The sequence below is a fragment of the Prosopis cineraria genome, unplaced genomic scaffold, assembly GCF_029017545.1.
Source record: "Prosopis cineraria cultivar Desert tree isolate PC_DT_omini unplaced genomic scaffold, ASM2901754v1 PC9, whole genome shotgun sequence".
In the NCBI taxonomy this organism is placed as follows: domain Eukaryota; kingdom Viridiplantae; phylum Streptophyta; class Magnoliopsida; order Fabales; family Fabaceae; genus Prosopis; species Prosopis cineraria.
In genome coordinates, this window is record NW_026555340.1 from 10,057,074 (window position 1) to 10,076,018 (window position 18,945).

General features: G+C 33.9%; 1 long non-coding RNA gene across 2 annotated transcripts; it reads right to left on the reverse strand.

Annotated features, from left to right (window-relative positions):
• Positions 1–746: 746 nt before the first annotated feature.
• Positions 747–10,129, reverse strand: LOC129320015 (uncharacterized). 2 transcript variants are annotated; one of them, XR_008595599.1, is made up of 7 exons: positions 9,876–10,129; positions 9,611–9,697; positions 8,153–8,315; positions 5,444–5,618; positions 4,753–4,886; positions 4,546–4,641; positions 747–1,064 (listed from the first exon to the last, which is right to left on the reverse strand). It is a non-coding gene; the product is annotated as an uncharacterized LOC129320015 (long non-coding RNA). The 2 variants fall into 2 exon arrangements; XR_008595598.1 differs by having other exon boundaries at positions 9,611–10,129.
• Positions 10,130–18,945: the final 8,816 nt, after the last annotated feature.

Below are 18,945 nucleotides of genomic sequence, written 5' to 3' on the forward strand. Positions count from 1 at the left end.
ATCATCCGACTTTCGATTGGAGCGATTCCAAGACTCACACGTCACATTCAAAGAATAATACTAGTATACCAAATTTTGGAAAGATCCAACGAATGGATTGAAATTTATATATGTCACAACTTCGATAACTGTTGTTGTCATGACAACATTGAATAGTTGTCATAACAATACCTCCGGACTAACTTTCAGAGTACACCGTTTCTCCGTTAACAATACCTCCGGACTAACTTTCAGAGTACACCGTTTCTCCGTCCGATATCTAATCGAGGTGATTCCAAAGTTCACACGAATATTATAAAAAATTTTACTTGTGATCCAAATTTTTGAAAAATCCAATAGTCAGATGCAAAAGTGCAACTTTTTAGTAAAAACTATTTTCAAAATTATCCAAATCTCATCCCAAGGGCTACAAACTTGTAAGAACGCTTTGGACACATCAAATAGGACTAAGAATCTCTAATAAAACATTCAAATGACAGAAAATCCCCTTATATCAAAATTTGACCACCCAAATATCATTTTTAAAAATGGACCTTAATCACTTTAAATTCACAAATCACACAAGAGGGGCAAAAAAACTAATCCAAACACCATATACTCATATAAATATACATGTTAAATATTTTTACTTAGCTCAAAAATCCTCGTGGTGCCTATGCACTGACTCTCTATCTAAGGTGTATGTTTGCCTATAGCACACAATTCGTAATGCAACCACTTCGTATTTACTTGTAAAATCACATATATTGATATACATATCAAAATAAACATTTGCTTGTAGTGAAAACTTGGTCTACAAAATGAATCCATCAAAACCACACATCATAACCAAGTTTCCTAATCACAAGTCTATAAGCATACAAAAATCCATACATAGGCATACAATCCACACATATTCATACGCATATATATATATATATATATAATCACATCCTACTGACATCCTAACCTAAATATATTACAATGTACTTGCTTAAAAGAAAGGCGTTGCAGTTCTTTACAATCCACAAATAATCTCTAGCTCTGCTCTTTTTCTCGTCCACTATTGGATCCTTCGCTTGAACCTGAAAATATTAAAAAGAAAGGGGTGAGACAACCACAGTCTCAGTGACAGAGAAATCCACATTTATCATTACAAAATAAGCCATAGTTGAATAAATAAATAATAGATTAAACATAACATATAATTTAGTCATTTAAAATGCATGAATGCATAACATAGGCCAGTATGACCTTTCTTAACCGACAAAATGCCCCCTAACACTCTTTAGCTTGTGGGTAAACCTTATACCCACTTGTACCCCCAAAGGCACAAAACATAATCTAAGGCATGATCAAATCTACCAAGCTACTTATGCTCTTTTGACATGAATCCTGAATAGTCGAAGCTATTTCCCTCCTAGAGCCAGCCCAACTTACTCTCCATGTGAAGACTGCCTTAGCCTAGACACTCAACCTTACACTTCATATGTCAGATTTCCTCCCCTATTGAGAGATGTCGAACACTTAATCCACTAACCACTTTAATGCATTGAGCCCACAATACAAAAGGCAACACTGAGTACTGGTAGTGTGCCATAGAATATCACAAGTCCACACCTCCCTAATGGTGAACTCCCACCGAGATCATGTCTTAAGCAATTCATTAACCCAACTTTCATTCTCTATAATTGCAATACACGCAGACAACCTCGTTTCTATAAAAACATTATTGTTAAACAAATAGAAAACATATATACACTATTATCCAAGTAGCACCCCATAAGTCCTTATAAAACACAATTAATTGCATTTAATTACTCAAAACATGTAATGCATGATAGCTAGTAATATTTATTCAAAAATAACTAAAACAAAACAATAAAACATATAAATTCCCCTGTTACCTACAAAAGGGTTTCCCTTTATATCAAAAATATGACTTGGCTTATTCCTTGTCCTTCAATTAAATTCTGCTGACAATTCCTTTCAATATATAAGTGATCCACATCACTTATCATGGCAAATATCATAAAAGAAGACTATAATCCATATCACACAACTTGAGTCAATGAGCTATAATTCATCCCAATTGTCCAAATATTAAACCAACCATTCTCATAATACCACTTAACCACCAAAATCATATATTAGCCATTATTAGGCCAATTTCCAACCCATACAATTTTAAATCAACTAAAAGCCTTCACTTAGCATTACCAACTTTACAATTAACCCTCATAATAAAAAAGAAAGATTAACTTAAATCTCATTAGATTCAAATAGCACAATTATATCTAAATCAATATGCTTAAACTATTAAAGAGCAAAACTCAATCCCTCAAGGTTCAATTTTTGCCCTAAAAACTCTTTTTTTCATCCAATTGCCCACTCAAAACATGAAAGCACCATATAGAAACTTAAAACAACCTCTTTAGGATCCAAGAAAACTAAAACTTACAAGAATAAAGCCTTTGGGATCAAAATTTAAAATTTACCTTTCTAAAAACTCAAAAAAATCAAGAGTAAAAGGAGAGGATTGAAGTAAGTAGTTTATCTATCACATAACAGAGCTCGCAACGGCTACAAAGCCTCTCAAATCCAAGCTCTAACTCCCTCTCTTCCTCCTCTCTTCTCCTCATTTCCTCTCTCTCTCTCTCCTGCTCTTTGTTCGTATCTTATTTTCTTTGTTTCTCGCCTCTACGTGCTTCTCATTTAAAAAAAAAATTGTACTAATAAATTGTGAAAAATTATAAGAAAGGGCCCAAATCTTTCTATTATAACACAAAAGCCTGGGGAACTTTAGTAATTTCTGCCATAGTTAAAAATAAAATAAAATCAAACTTTTGCTTAAAAAATTCAAACTATAGACCTTTATCAAATTATTCTTAATTTTAATTTAATTATGTATATTTTATTTTTATTTTTTATTAAACCTAAGTCTTAAAAATTTCAAGATATTATACTAGGTCTCAAAGAAATTCATAGAAACTTTAACTAGTTTAAAGTATATTTTGACCCAAGTATAGAGCTAAACTATTTATAAGTGAATTTTTTTTAGAGTTAAATTAAAGGAAAAATTGAATGAGTGAATGAAGGAAAGGAAAAATAGAATAATAATTAAATGAAGAAAAGAAGGAAACAAAATATGGAAAACAAAATAATACAAAAAAGAAAGAAATATGGTATAATGGCTTAAAGTGAAGGAAAGTGAAGGCAAACAAGAATAATAGGAAAAAGGAATAAGGAAAAGAGACAAATAGCAATGGACCTAGATTTTAAGATCGAAGAACCTTACCGAGTAACTTAAGAAGCCTTAAGTTATAAACTTATTTCCCAAAGCCTTTCCATATGATGATTCTTGATACTAAAAAAGGGTTTAGTAATAGAAGCAGAGTGGGAACCAGGCTCTAATACTAATTGATGCAAAACGAGGGAAGAGAAGGGAAAGAGAATATAGAAAAGAGATAAAGGGATCGGTAGAGAGAATAGAGAGAAGAGAAAAACTTAAAAGAGAGGCAAGAAAATAATAATTCTTATTTAATCAAATGTGCGTACAAATTAAATGAGCTAAGGCACTATTTATGGGCCTCAACCTTAACCCTAGAATGAAATGTGATAAATTCTTGAAATCTTAAAATTAAATAAAAAGATAATAATAATTTAAATATTACGATAATTAAAACAAAATATTCCAATTAATAAAATACCCTACTAAAGTATATTCGATCTTCCAACCTTCTCAAATCTTTAATATCTTTAATTACTTCTTTATCTTTTTCTTCCTATTATATTTAATCCAAAACAACTTAGAGAAATAAAAAAAGCAAAGAAAAGAAAACCTTTACTTTTATCTTTCCCAACATTACATCAAACATCCCAAGATATCCCAAGAATAATGAATATATAAATATCAATTTGGCCCTTGAATTACCAACTCAAATATCTCCCAAAAACCCTCATAAGTTTTATTTTAACTTTCATTATAAAAAACACATGCTTTTCATGATTGTTTAATCAATGATTACATACCTATTATATATATTTTGCCACTTTAAATCCAAAATCCCCCTTTTTCAAAAATTTATCAAACACCCTTTCTAAAGGTTTTCTTATATAATCATAACTAATTACTCAATTAAAATGCAATCTGCTCTTAAGCCTTTTGCCAAACACCTAACACATTACTATAACTTATAAATTATTAACCATATAACTCTTGAGAATCTAGAATTCAAATAAGTTTCCAATAGCTTCTTGAATAAATTCTTTCATAATACATATATAGTTTGAATTCACCATTAGGCAATGCCTAAGCCTGATCACAATTCTCGTGAAATTAACAACATCGTAGATACATGATCATTCAAGCAAAACACATCTTCATCAATTCCATTAGTAGATTAAGATTTCTAAATTCCTTTACTCTCTTAAAACACCCAACAACATAATGAGAGAAATTCCATCCCCTCACTCCCAATGTAACAGCATCCCAAGAACAATAATAGAGCCACATAATTAGACACATAGGAATGCCATAAACAGAAAAGAATTTTGAATCCTCACCTCAAACCAATCATGATGAAGTAAGAGGAAAATTTTGAAGCTCCCCCAAACCAAAACAGTGTTGTGAGCAGGGAAGAGGAAAGAACATACCACCACCTGAACAATGCCAACGAAGAAGGGAGAAGCTTATGCTATTTAGAAATTGAAGAGAAGATGAAGAGGAGGAACCAATAATGAAGTAGAAATAAGAAGGAGGGTGGACCGTACCTTAACCAAACTCCTTGTGATGGCGAACTCTCAGCAACTCAACTCCTATGCCAAGTGGTGGCCAATTGGGAACGAAAAAGGAAAGAGAAGACAAACATAACAGAGGGTTCTCGATTCAAAGCTTCACTCTATCTCTAGAGAGTTCAATAGATCGAAGAAGACCAAAGAAGAAAGTAAAAAATCCAATTAGGGTGGAAGGCATAATTATAAGTTCATGAGGTAGAAACAAAAGTAAAACTCCTCTTTTAAGCCACTAGAATTCAAACACAAGACCTAAAGATCTGACAGATAATAAGTTGGCTTACACTACAAAAAATTTTGTTTAGAGACACACAATAATCTATCTCTAACTAGTGATAAATCTGTCTCTAAACAAGTAAAGATAGATTTAGAGATGAATATAATAGTGTCTCAAAAAGAGGCATCACTAAATAATTAAAGACAGATTTTTTAAGCCATCACTAATTAGAAATGGATTTATTTTATCCCTAGATAAAAAATACCGTCTCTAGTTTTCATGAAAAATCTGTTGCTATAAAATGCTCTAAAAATTATATACCATAATAGAGATAGAATAAAATAATCTCTAAAACCTTCTCTAAAAAAATGAAAACTAAATTTCTTAGGTCTCTCAGTGTCACATCACTTGACACCTCGCTAACCACTTATGCATCTGCACGTGCCAACTCACCTGTCCATGTGTGAGTCAACCAATACCACGTCACGCAACATGTTGCCACCTCATCCCACATCAGTCGCCACCACTTGCCACATCACATATTTGTCACAAAATATGTCAAAGTCAAGATTTGATCTCTTAACCTCCCACCTTCTAAGCTTTAAATCCTCCTTCTTTGCCAGTTGAACTGAAATATACTTATAGTTATTATGTGTGAAATTAAGTATATGTTACTTAAATACATACGCATATATAAAATATTATATTATTAAAAAGATATACATATATTTGTTTTCACTTATTAATATAATAAAATTATTCATATGACTATTTATATTACATTTTTAATAAAATATTATTTTTTAGGAAAATGAACTTAAAATAAAACAAGTTTATAATATAAAAATATTATTTTTTAAATGAAAATAATTAATTATATAATTTATTTAAAAATATGTATTATTTTTGTTTATATTAAATATCTTTTTACTTTTATCTTCTCGATATAATTCTCAAAAATTAATAAATAAATAGTTAAAATTTTATGTTCTCCCACAATAGTTAAATGTTTCCCATTATTTTTTTACAAATAAATTTAATCTATAGTTTTTAATTATTTTTTAAAATTATTTTAATAAAAAATAATTATGACTGTACAAATTTTGTTAATTGTCATTTTGTACAATTTTTTATTTTTAATAAATACTAATAACTTTTAAAATACAAAATATTTAAATTAAATGTTTAATTTAAATATATTTATATGAATTTTTGTATTTAAAAATTTTTTAAACAAAATTATTTTATCAAGTTTATTTAGTATGGAACAAATTTAAAATTTAAAATCTTAGAAATATGTTGTGTGTGTGAGTATTAGTACATAATTCTATTTATCATAAATTAAATATTATTTTATTTATATAATTTTAAGTTACTCCCTCTGTTTAAAAATATAAGGCATTTTTTAAAAAGTTGAATGTTCAAAAATGTAAGACATTTTTAATCTTTCAAGATGTAATCATTGCTTTCTTCTCAAAAGTGCCCCTATTGATAAGACTTTATATTTATTGTAAGATATATAATAAGAATAAATATGAAAAGATAGAGTTAGCTAGAAAGTAAGTAACTACTTTTTTGGAGGATGAAATTCAATTAAAAATGCGTTACATTTTTTAACGGAGGGAGTATATTATATATTAATAAAATAAAATATTTTCTTATATACTTCAATTTTTTTTTCCTTTTCTGCTTTCTACGCTGAAAATGAACATTATTCACTCACACATACATATAACTAGCATAAAAATGATATTTTGCATTAAAATAATTAATTCTAGTCATATAAATATTATTTATAGTTATTTCAAATGTATTTTTATTAACTCTTCTTGATATTCAATTTCATAAATGTTTTGGAACTTAGATTTTTTTTCATTTTAATGTGTTATTATAAAATATTGTTAGTGACTTCTTTCAAGACAGTTTTGTAATTTGGTAAAAATTTATTAAAAATTAAAAAAGTACTAAAGTAAAATATGAATAATACAAAAGAGATAAACATTCAATCAATTATCGTTATAAAGTAAATTAATAAATACTAAACAGAAATTTATAAAATGAAAATGATTAAACTTAGAAAAAGAGAAAAAGAAGAAGGGAAAGATTTAAATGACGCGCAAAATATTTTCAAACACTCAAAAAATTGTGAAGATAAATATTTTTGAACACAAGCATTTAATTTTTGTCATTTGCATTGAATGAGAAGCTCCCTAAACAATGATGAAATTTTTTCTACATCTTTAAAATTAATTTGTATTTTAAATATTTGAAACATGTATTAAAACAATTGATGATTATCCAAAAAATTAAAAATTAAAAATATGACTTCACCTCTAAATTTTTCCCTACTTTGAATTAGAGACACGTTGAGAAATAAAAATAATTCCATCTCTATTTATTTCAAAAATCTCTAATTTTTTTTCTAAATTACTAAAAATAAAATTATGAAATTTTGAAGAAATATAGAGAGGGAATTAGAGATGGTTAGATTTTTGTCTCTAAATAAATATGTCTCAAATTCAGTCTCTAAATTTAAAAAAATTATAAAATTAATATTAGAGACGGATTTGGAGATGGCTATTTTTGACATTTAAAAAAAATAGGGGCATTTTTTTAGATTGGAGGTGATTTGAAAATAAATCAAATAACCTTCAATCCAAAAAAAATGCCCCTATTTTTTTATAATTATGTAATTTTTAATATATCTTATAATATAAACCATCCCAAATATATAATATCAACTCAAGTCAATCCTTTAAGCAATTACTTAATTAAAAGCTCAACAGCATTGCATTATGCCGGACATGTTAAATATTGAGGCTAAGAATATATTTGTCAACAAAATCAGAACCCAACATAAGAAGCTCTAACACAAATGAACAGAGACATGTGCTGCAGATATGAAGACAAAACACAGCAACATTGGCCCCATGAGCCGTCACTAACTTGGCTGAAGATTCGTAACAGCTTTTTCAAATATGTGATTTGCCAAAGAGATTTCCTCTCATGATGAGAAAATCTCATTTCTTATTATAATAGATTACATCAACAATGCATATTTGGATTCCCTGATTCTCCTAGGAAAGTTAAAATGCATTTTGCAGAAGAGAGAAAGAAGAAAAATAAGCGTATATGGGTACCAGGAAAACTAAGAAAACTCACTCAATTCTTTTCATTAGTGCCTCTATTGGTGGGCCAAAAGTTACTAAGCATTCTTTTGGGTTGATTTGGAAGACCATGAAGAGCCTTGAGCTTAGTATTTCTCTCAATTCCATTGGGAGTAACACCATGTTCATCCAAGTCATTATCGTCAGCAAGCTTCATCCTGAGAGTTAGTAACACAATGCACATTATCCTATAGGCAATTTACTGACATTTACTCGATCTCTTAGCAACCAAATGAACTCTTACATCATCAAAGCCTTGAGCTTAGCATGTCCAAGGACAAGTTGGAGGGTATGTTACTTCAACTTAATTACACCCTCTCTATTTTAGGAACAGATTTTTAAACAAATAATAGTTATTAATATATAAAAGATGTGCAGATGAAATTCATTATCAATATATTTGTTGGCATGTTCTGTAGACATAGTGGAGCATACACATAACAATAATTATAGCTTAGCATACGCGATAGTGAAGGCAATGCTTATAAGAACCAATCTCAAATTTATTTTATTTGTTCCTAATTAAACATCATTAATAATTATTGATATATCTGAAAGTTCAAATAACTTGTGCAAGAAGCAGGTCATACAGCACCGGAGTACAAACCTATGGATTGCTATGCAATGTTTACTAGGTGGACCGCTCGTTTACCTCTCTAATCTTTCAAGCATAATTTTAATGATCCCCAACTTAACCTATCTATCTACTAAAAGAAGGTGGTACTTTGCATTATTTTGTTTTCTAGTTTTGAAGAAGGGTATCAAATATGAGCTTCAAACTCTGAGTATTACAAGTTTGAAAATGAATTGCCTTGCTCATTGTTTGCTTGTTTCATATTGTAGAGAATTTTGCTCAAGGATTTAGTGTAAAACCTCTTATAGCAGATTTCAATACATACTCTACATCTTATAATCATATGTTGTCAAGTACATGCAGCTCCAATACAATTAACAGTCAGCGCACAGATATAGAAACTTCTAGCCACAGTAGATAATAGTCAAACAAAGTGGGTAAAAACTATGTTTTTTATCATGTAATATGCTTTCTTTCATGCTGTTTGTAGAGGCCAAGTCAGCCCATCAAATAAATTCACATTTTCAGAAGAGAATAGTTTAAAACCCCTGTTACTATCAATTGGCTACAATGTTTTAGCCCAGATACTTAGCAAGAACTTAGAGAGTCATTAATAAACTGAACCCAAGACAGCTCTTTTAGTTGATTGAAATTGAAAAAAAAAATGAAATGCAAATTTGACATCATCAATTTTTATGTCTGACTCCAATTGAAACGAAAGTATACTGAAAAAGGAGCATTTAAAGTACTTCACTGTAAATCGAAACTATGCAAGGAATGATAACCAAGATCTCAAAATGCAAATCTAAAAGTCATTTTATTATGATGCTCAAGTATTATTGATAGACTTTAAAAGAAGATTAAAATAATAAGCAACACCTCTAATCTATTCGAGTCATCTGTAAGAGTCATATTGGCTTCCACTTTTGCAGCAACTAAGCCAAGCAAGAAAGTTCCAACGCCAAGCTACGTGAAACCAATCAAATGAATAACAGATGAATATAGGCCAATCCTTAAAATAAAATCATAACAAAGTAATAAAATCATATAACTGAGGGTTCACGATGTTTGGAATCTTGAACATATGTGCGGCTAGAAGATTGGGGGAACACATTGAGTGTGAGAAAAAAGGAGGAAAACGAACGATTTCGAATAGCGGAGACTTGTTTGAATATTGAATCCTCCACTTTGCTATCGAATGAAAGGCCAAAGACTTGTTCGAGTATAATCTTGTGATCATCAATCATATGGCCCCGAATCTGGAGCGGCCAACACGATCTGGAGTAGGAGACGACAAGATGACACAATCTAAAGTAGAGAAACCCAACGATGGCAAAGCAGTGACACTGAAGAGAAGAGGATGAGAAGAGTCATAATGTTTAGGTTTAGGGATGGAAGAGATCGGGAATCTAAAGATTCCAGGGTTTGAAATTTTAAAACCGATTATAAAAATAATCAATTTAAATATATTAAAAAAAATTTAAAATTTGAAACACATTTAAACCAGTTATAAAATATAACCTGTTTAATTATGTTATAAAACAATTTTTTAAATTAAAATATATATCTAAATCAATTATAATTTATAATCGGTTCTCTTTAAAATAAAAAATATTTTAAAATATAATAGATATCTAAACTTATTTAAATATCAATTTCTAAACCGGTTAGTGGGGAAATTAGTTTAGATATCATCTCAACTATCCATTTATTTACAATAATACCACCATCTCTTATTTCTAAACCATATGCACTTGAATGGGTTTACATATGGGGGTTTAAAAAGCATATTTTGTTATAGTGTGTCTCTAACATTTTAATTTTTAAAAAATTAAATTCTTAATGAATAATGACAGAAGTTAAGACGGATTTTGTGGCACTTTTTTTAAGACGTATATAAGTTGTTTATAAATATGTCTCAATATTTTAAAATATTTTTTTAAATTAAATCCATCTCTAAAAATGTAATTTGTCTCTACTTTCATCTCTAATTTAATTAAATCCGCTAGACCAACTCTCCTTCTTTATAAATTTGTATCATAACTATATATATATATATATATTAAAAGACCTTACCATCAATTTTAATTTTAACTAAATTCTTGGTCATTATAGAGACTAATAGAACGACGAGAACAAGGCACGTTTGGATGGAATGTGCAACCTTTGAATGGAAAAACATCGTGCTGTAGTGGGGATCTTCAAGAGTTACTGTGAAAGCATCTGAAATGAAAAGAAAAATCAAAGGGAAGACTTCATTGAATTCACAAGATCGACAGATTGGTGACAACTTGTGGTAGATCTAGTTCGTGTAGCAATGGAAGGTTGGATGGCAAACACAAAAAGTAGATTATAAGAGTGTCGGCAATACAAGATGACCAAAAGATAGGTTTACATAGCTTCAATGTCATAGATAGCTAGAAAGGAAAGTGTATAACTCAAACTTGTGGAGTGGGAAGAACTAATGTGAACTCTAAAGGAAAGTTTCAATAGACCTTTTAAAACCCTTCCACATTGAAGAACTCTGAAAGGAACATGATTCTAGAGAGTTTCCTGGGGAAGCGCTCCAAAAGGCCGAAATGCTTCATTAAGAAGCGCTCTAAAAGGTATTTCATTTAAAAAATTTTAAAAAATTATATAACAAAGGCCTTCTGAAATACTTTTAGCTAGAAGTGCTTCGAATTGCAAAATTTATTGAAGCACTTCCTTGAAGGAATATAATTTTTTAATTATTTTTATAGACATCTTCCAGAGCTCTTCTCATGAGAAGCACTTCAAAGGGTAAGCATACAATAATGCTTTTTCTCTGAGGTGCTGTTGTAAGGTCACTTGTAAATTTTTTTTTTCCCTAACTATTATTAATCAACTGGTGCATGAATCCTAAAAAAAGACAAATTACCTACTTCATCATTTTCCCTTTTGTTGGGCCGTTCATGGGCCAAGAAAATTCATTTATATTTATATTCCCATGTATGATTGGGGTTGTTGGGCTAATCTAGTAATGAGCCAATAAACCAGCCCAATAATGAACCAACACATAAACAAAATCGGGCATGAATAACAATTCAAATGTGAAATAAAATGCTTTCAATTCCGACAATATCATTTGTAATTTTTTTCTGCCTAATTTTATATATTATCCACTTATTTTTAATTTATATAATATGTATGCTAATTAATATTGGATATTTGATTATACTCAAATCAATTTTATTATTCATTCTGAAGCACATAGAATTATAAGAAACAAAAAAAATCTCCAAAATGCATAATTATAAAAAATCCTTTTTGTATCTTTCTAAGCTGCAGTCTACATATATATATATATATATATATAGATAGATACACTCCTAAAGAATGAGATCCAGATTAGTAGAATATTATAAGTAGGAAAACAAATAAGATATATACTATTATTAAAATCCAATGTTGACAATGGAATTAAGTTTATTAAATTTTCACATTACGTATAAAATATTTATCCTGATTGTCGAAACCAAAAAAATATATATCTAAAATAATAAAACATGTTAAAAATATATATTTTGACATATCTATAAAAATTAAAATACATTTTAAAGTCTTAAAAATGGTTATAAAAAATGATGACAACCAAAACAAATGTCCCCCTTTTTATGCGTTATATGTGTATTGCCAAGAAGACTCTTCTATGAAATAGACTCTTCTATGAAATAGACCTCCATATACCACAAGTCCATAAAAATAAGTTAGAATAATTTCATATGATAATATGTCCAAAAATTAAGGTGGTCACAACTTGGACAACTACAATGAAAACAAATTTATCAACTTGTTCGTGGTGAACAACAAATACCAAGTGTGCCAGAGACGCTAAGTCTCAATTGATAACAAAGGGTCCCGAGTTCTCTTACCACAGTTTACTCGGATGTAAAAAGATACAAGACTTCAGTAGAACAAGTGTTTCATTTTATTGAAATATGAAAAGGTTACATATCTAAACTGAAAGATCTAACTGATGAACCTAAAGGGCTAAAAAGTGTAAAATTGCGAGTCTTTGATTGAGTGTTGACTGGTTTCTTCTATATCTTCTTCTCCTATTTATAGTGTTAGAGTAGCAGTAGCCTCTTCCTTAAGACCAAGCACATTTTGCCGAAGAATCAGGGATCTTGCGAAACTCATGGCACAGTCTTTATTCCATGCTCTCTATTTTGATAATTAGCCTGTTTCTCCAAGATACTTGACTTGGGCGTGAGGTCCGTAGATTTTGGCATTACTTGAGATTGTGTCTGTTGCGCCAACAGTCTAATATTTATAGCTAACGGGATTTTAGCATGTTTATTGTGGCTTTTATTGAGCATCGGGGCCAGCCTTTTTTGTTTATATTAAGCCTGATGCTTCAATTACTCAGCTCAATTAGCCCTGTAACCTACCTTGAGCGATGTTTTATATTTTAGCCCAAACAATGCCCCCGCGTGCCAGTGGCTGATAACGTAAGCCACGTGGCATGTTTGAAAAAACTGAAATGTCGCTTTGTTTCTGAGTGCCCTTTGTTAATATAAACTCATTTCTTTTTTCTGGTCACTTCTCTTGCCCTTTTTGTTGTTTCTTGAACTTTAAACATTCGCTCTTTTGCATCCCTCTTACCTTAGCTCTCAAATGGCTTCCTCCACCTCTACCGCTTCTTCTATTATCGCTTCATCTTCCACATTCGTTGAAAGTCTGCCTAATTCTTTGGCGACTATCTGAAATCCTGTTACCCCACTTGGCAGGTTTGTGACGATACGTACTCAATGGTTTGAAAACCTTTATTTCCCCCTAGATTGGTTCCTCATTCTAATAGTCATTCATTTTCTTTATAGGAGAATTCTTCATTCCACAAATCTATGGCTTTCTGGTAAGTTTCTCGCTTCTCCTGTTTAGCTCTTCTGTTTTATTGGAGAAGTATGCTAACTATTCTTTATTTTTCTCCAATACTTCTCCTTGGAGTTTTCAAATCTCCAATAAAAGCAACGTCGGGTACCTAACCATCTCTCCCAACCTGTCTGAAGTCACAAGCCCTACTCAACCAAATCCCTAGCCAATAACCTTCGTACCTCGCCCTTCTCCTTGGAGTATGCATGTCAATGGAAGGAGATAGGTCTTTATGACCTGATTCAATTATCCCTGGCCGATGTCGACATCCCGGTTAAACTTCTGACAGCCTTAAAGTTTCTAGGCTTTGGGCTGCAACGCCTTCATATTTGAGCTCAGCCCCATGTCCCTCACTCTATGGGATGTTTTCATGTTCTTGGGGCCGCCCATTACCAGGGAGGAGAACTTCTACGCAATCCTCGAGAAGCATGACTCTTACACCACCCTCCCAGCTAACTTAGAGAGCAAGATTAAGAGTGCAGGCTCTTACACAAAGATCATAGAGCTCTTCTCTGAGAAGCCAGTCACAAAGCCCATCACTGCCATAGATCATCTAGTTTTCATATAAATCCTATTAAGCCAATGGATCCTGACCTTGGGAGGAGGGAAGCCTGTACAGCTATACTTGAGGATTGCCCAGTCCCTACTTTGCGGTAATCAGATAACCCTAGGGATGATGTTTCTGTGCCACCTCTATGATGGCATGAGGGAGTCGCTGACAAAGAAACCCTTCAGCAACTTCAATAGGCCCGTCTGGTTTTCCTGATGATTCTCGCGCCAACCACCACTTCACCTATCTCCTGGGTAGTCATCCGCTAACCGACTTGAAGAACTTCTTCGAGTTCTTTAGTTAGCAGAGCTAGTCCTTCGGGAGGACCTTGAAGGCTTTTAATATTTTAGACTTTCACCTCCCCACCTGGTACAAGCATATGGTGGACTGAAAGAACAATCTCGCCAAGCTACTAGAGGATGAGGTTTTCCTCTTGGCCATTACTCCAGGAAGATGTGGTTTCCGTACACTAGCTCTTCCTCTAAGTTTCTGAGGGTCTACTTAGAGTCCTATCATCCTCGTGGCGGGCCAGTTTGGATCGAGCCAGTACATCCCTCAAGGCCTATCTCCCCAAATCAGTGTGGAGCTACTGGATAGGGAGGCTATCGACCAGAAAGCCATTCTACACACCGCTTAGAGGCAGTGCAAGGTGGAACTTGTAGATAGAGATGCCTACCTCTACTCCAATAAATGGTGGTCTCAGCACTTTAGGTGCATAATAAAGAGCAATACTAGTAAGTATCATCTCCTGTGTTTACTTTATTTTTCTTTCTTTTACCTCATGCCAAAGTCTAATCCCATTTTTTATTTTTATAGGCCGTGATTGGATGCAATCTCACACGCTGATGATGTTTCTGAGGGGAAACATTAATGCCCCCGCTGCTTCTGAGACCCAGACGGCCCCCTCCCTGAAGACCGTGGTCTAAGGGATAGAGCAAGATAATGCCTCATCTCAAGTCTCAGTCCCCTCGTTCTCCAGGAAGCTTAGGGCTAAGAAGATCCCCTCAAGTTGCCCAGGCAAAGGAGATGGTCCTAACAAGAGGAAGCGGGCTCCATCTCTTTCTCCCAACGCTAAGAGGAGGAAGAAGACAACACCTTCTCCCCTCGACCAACCTTCCTCTACTCCTCTCCTAACCAGTCCTCCTCCCTAAAAAGGAAAGCACACGTACAAGCACCAACGGATGATGATCTTGTCAGCAGAATCTGACGATGGCAGGGTGAGTCCTCTCTAACATGGGGAAATAGAGACCCAGCTCCCAAATCCCTGAGTGGTCACTTTCCCCGCCTCTGCCATCCTTGAGCCAATCCTTGTGGATTTGACTAAAGTTGCTTAGGAGGTGGCTTGGGAGGTGATGGAGTATGCTGAAGATTTGGGGGCTGCTATGTCTGCTGTGGCCCCAAATGGTGCTGTTGGTCCAAAAGACCTCAGGGTTGTAGTTGACCAGGTAAGAGCTTTCACTGTAGCCTTGAGTGGTGAGTTGAAGCTTGAAGTCTAAGGTCCTGCTTACACCGGGGGCCCCAGGATGGTCCCCCCATTAGTTCGATCCCACCTCCTAACTCATCAAGCGCTCAAGAGGTCAGGGGCTCTAAGAAGTCCTCAGAGGGATTTCAAGCGGTGACTATCGATAACGTACTAGTTACCCTAGCCTCCACTCCTGGTGTCTTAGTACGATGTTAGACTGATTCCTCTACTCTCGCTGGCTATGTGGAGAAGGCCTTATGATCAGTAGTGTGGTTTGCGTGCACTCCTCCTCCTTTCACGAGCAAAAATAAAGCACTCATGGACCCAATTCAGGTATTGGTATGGTTTGCTCTTTCCTTCTAGTCCTTTTAGTTCCTTTTTTGTCTCTCATTATTGACCTTACTTCATTTTCTTCAGCTGGCTTCATTGAAGGCGGTACCTACTAATGCCCTTCTAGCCCACATCTGCGTCCGTGAAACGGATGTGGTGTTAGATGCTTGAAGGGTCATGCAGTTTCAACTCAGCCGAGATCCACTCCTCATTCCTGAGCAGAATTACGAGGAGATGATTCAAGCTTTCGAGGTTGTGGAGAAGGCAGTCTCTATGTCTAAGTTGGTGCGAGCTGAAGCTAAAGCTAAAGATGGTCTAGCTGAGTTTGAATTGGAGATCACAACTAAGGCTTTGGACGAGGCACGGGCCGTTTCAAATGAAAAGTTTCATTCCATGCTTAAATTCGAGACAGCCCTTACTTACTATCAGACCTTTTCTGAAGAGCTGGACTTGGCTTTAGTAATGTGGGAGACCATGTGTACCATTTATAAATAATAAACACATTGTACCATTTTTTTTTATTTTTTATTCTTTATTCTTTATTCTATACTATACACACTTTGTAACACAGTTCAAATGCAATAAAGAGTAAATTATTTTCTATTATTGTGCGTCTCTTTTATGCCCTAATGCCATTATAGGCCACGGGTCCTTTATTGCTTTTTTACTATAATGACGGCCAATGCTTCTTCAAATATTTTCCATTTATAGCCCTTCTGTGCGGAGTCCCGTCGATGCTAGCTAACACATATGCGTTCCCTTCAAGTACATTGTTTACCTTAGATGGTCCTTCCTAATTAGGTGAAAACTTACCAAGCATCCGGTCTTTAAAACCAGGTGGTAACACAAGTTTCCACACAAGCTCGTCCGCCCGAAAGTATTTCCTTCTTATTCATTTATTATATATCCTTGAAACTTCTTTCTTTTGGGCGATCATATGATCCAGCGCTTGTAAATGAATTTCATCTAACTAAATTAACTCATTTATCATAGCCTCGTTGTAGTCATCCGATGGTCTTCCTTGATTGCTCACAATATGTAACGAAGGGACCACTATTTCCATAGGCAAAATGACTTCGTGCCTATATGTCAAGTGTCAACACATACGGGCTCGTGCCCATAGCCTCTCTCTTAGATGTCCGATACGCCCATAGTGTCTTGGGTAATCGTACATGCCATTCTCTATGATTCTCTTCAATTGTCTTCTTTAGAATTTCAAGGATGATCTTATTAGAAGCTTCAGCTTGTTCATTTGCTTAAGGGTAATATGGCGAGGATGTCAATAACTTAATCCCACTTTCCTTGGCGAAGGCTTTGAAGTCGCTCCTAGTGAACATTGTCCCTTGGTCTATTGTAATTGTTTGAGGAATCCTAAACCAAAACATGATTTGTTCACATACGAAGTTAATGACATCGTCCTGTTTCACTTTCTTCATAGGGACGGCCTCTACCCACTTTGTGAAATAATTTGTGGCCACTAAGATGAATGAGTGGCCCTTGGATGAGGCTGGATAGATCTTCCCTATTACATCCATAGCCCATCCTCGAAAAAGGCATGGTTTGATAATTGGATACATGTTTGATGTTGGCAATTGTTGTGTTGGCCCATGAGTCAAGCACTTCTTGTATCTTGTAGCATATTTGATGCAATCTTTCATCATTGATGGCTAATAATATCCATGCCTATGCACCAACCATTACATCTTTGGCCCTAATTGATGGGCCCTACATACTCCCTTATGCACCTGTCTTAAGACCTCCATAGAGTCAGTGAATGCCAAACATCTAAATAATAACCTGTCGAGGCCTTTCCTGTATAATTCATCTCCAATTAAAATGAAGTGTTGGGTACGTATCCTCATTTTGTAAGGGTATTATTGACTGGGATTTTGTAGATAGCTCTTGATATTATCTCACCAATCTCGAGTTGACCCTTGTGAGACCACGCCTCATTGTATTGTCAAACCCATGCTGAGAGACCGAGGGGTGTTCTTTTTGTTCCACCACAATTACCTTTTTGGTGAGTTCAAGTGATAGCCTTAGCCTTGATGATATTTGAGCCAGTTCATTGGCTTCCTAGTTCTGAGCTCGAGGGAAGTGAGTCAACGTTATTATCTTAAACTCTTCTAAGATCTGGAAGCCCCAGCATAATACATTACTAGGATCGGGCTCGTTCACTTATACTCACCAATTAATTGTTTGATGACTAATTGAGAATCTCCTTTTATGACCACATCACGGGCTTTCATTTCTTGAAAAATTTCAAGCCTTATGAGTAGTGCTTCATACTCTGCTTGATTGTTAGTACATTCTAAATGTAATTGAAGAGATAATATCATTTTTACCCTAGTAGGAGAGGTTATTCCTATCCCAACCCCAAATGCTTGTTTAGTACTAGACCCATCAAACTTAAGCACCCAAGACCCCAGATCTATTGAGAACATAGTAGTTTTTGCTCCTCTTTGGGGAGCTCGGCTGAGGGATGATCAGCTAAGAAATTTGCTAACGCTTGGTCCTTTATCAATTTTTGAGGCAAAAATATTAATGAGAATTCTGCCAAGGCCAAGCTCTACTTTCCTATACGGCTCATCATGATTGGCTGATTAAGTATGTATTTTATTATATCAGAATGGGAAACCACATACACAACTGTATTTATTATATAATGCCTTAATTTAGTACAAGCATAATATAGTGCTAAACATGCTATCTCCACAGTTGAGTATCTGGTCTTTGTGAGAGTTAAACACCTACTTAAATAATAGACCGCCTGCTTACGTCCCCCAGCAACATTATGGGCTAACATACAACCTATGGACGTGGCGGTCAAAGCTAAATATAATAAAAATAGGGTATCCTACCTTGGGGCTGCTAAGATCGGAGGCTTTATCAAGTATTCTTTAATCTTGTTAAAGGCCGCCTGATGATGTCCGGTCCAGGTGAATTCTTCAGCGTCTTTAAGTTTAGGAGCTCAGAAAA